The following is a 1,346-nucleotide window of genomic DNA, read 5'->3' as shown; positions in this document are numbered from 1 at the left end:
AGGATAGCTCATCAGAGGAAAAAAATAAGCACAACTGTGTGTCATCTGCATAAGATTGGTAGGACATATTGTTATTCTTTATGACAGTACTAAATAGGAGCATGTAAAGGTTAAACAGCAATGGAATAAGGACAGACCCTTGAGCCCCTAGTTAAATTTTGAGTTGTTCAAGTTGTAATTTGCCATTTGAAACATAAAAATTTCCACCCTTTAGATAAAATGAAAGCCAATCAAGAACCTGTTCTATTAAACCAACTGTGCCATGCAGCTTTTGAATTAAAATGTCAGGATAAACAGTGTTGAATTGAGGAGTGAGATCCAGAAAAGCTAAAATTCTTTGTGCGTCACTACTGATCTTTAGGTTATTGATAACATTGATGAGAAATTCAGAGGGTATGGTTTTGGAGGGGTTAAGTAGTTTGTTAGTGGATGAAAATATAAAAGCACAATTAGACTGGTTATTGTTAATGAACTGGAAGATGTAAGATTGTCTTGTTAATTTTATTTTACTGCAGTAAAGTGCATTTTTATGGCTAGATTATCCAGGTCATTTGTCACAATAATTCAGGGTTAAAAATATACATACTGGCTTAGATATATACACACACGCCAACTAATATTTGGTAAAATGACCTTTTGTAAATTACACCTCAGTGCTTTTGGTAGCCATCAACAAGCTTCTGGCATAATTCCGGCTGGATATTTGACCGCTCTCCTTAGCAGAATTGCTAGAGTTCATCTGAATTTGTTTCCAGGCACTGATCCAGCTTTTAAGTATGGTCCATATGTTTTCAATAGGGTTGACATCAAGACATTGGGAAGGCTATTCTGGAAGCTTAATGTTTGCCTGCTCTATCCATTCAAAAACTACCTTTGATGTGTGTTTTGGATCATTATCTTGTTGGAGCATCCAACTGTGCTCAATCTTTGGAACAGGAGCTTTTTTCTTGGTTGATGTAAAGGTTCCTTCACTGGTGTTCCAGCAACAGAACTGAGAAATCATTAAAAGCCCCAAATTGACATGACATTCATGCCCGTACTGTGGAAGTGTACAGTATGTGAACTTTTGACTAGCTGTAAATACAAAGGTCACCTCATCCAAAGTAACAGGGTAATGTTACACTAAAGAACTAAACACACATACTGAACATACTAAATAGTTGTGTTATACAACTGTCTCAAAATAAGAGCACCAAGATACGTCATCGACAACTGCACTTCAGTTCAAAGGACAGCAACAGTAACACCTGCATTCACAATTCACTGGAAGCTCCCCATGAAGGAAACATTTTTCAATTATATATATATATGTATATATATATATGTATATATATGTATATATATAT

This window comes from Pundamilia nyererei, unplaced genomic scaffold, assembly GCF_000239375.1.
Source record: "Pundamilia nyererei isolate P.nyererei 1_Seehausen unplaced genomic scaffold, PunNye1.0 scaffold00026, whole genome shotgun sequence".
NCBI lineage: Eukaryota > Metazoa > Chordata > Actinopteri > Cichliformes > Cichlidae > Pundamilia > Pundamilia nyererei.
Note: the sequence above shows the minus strand (reverse complement) of the source record.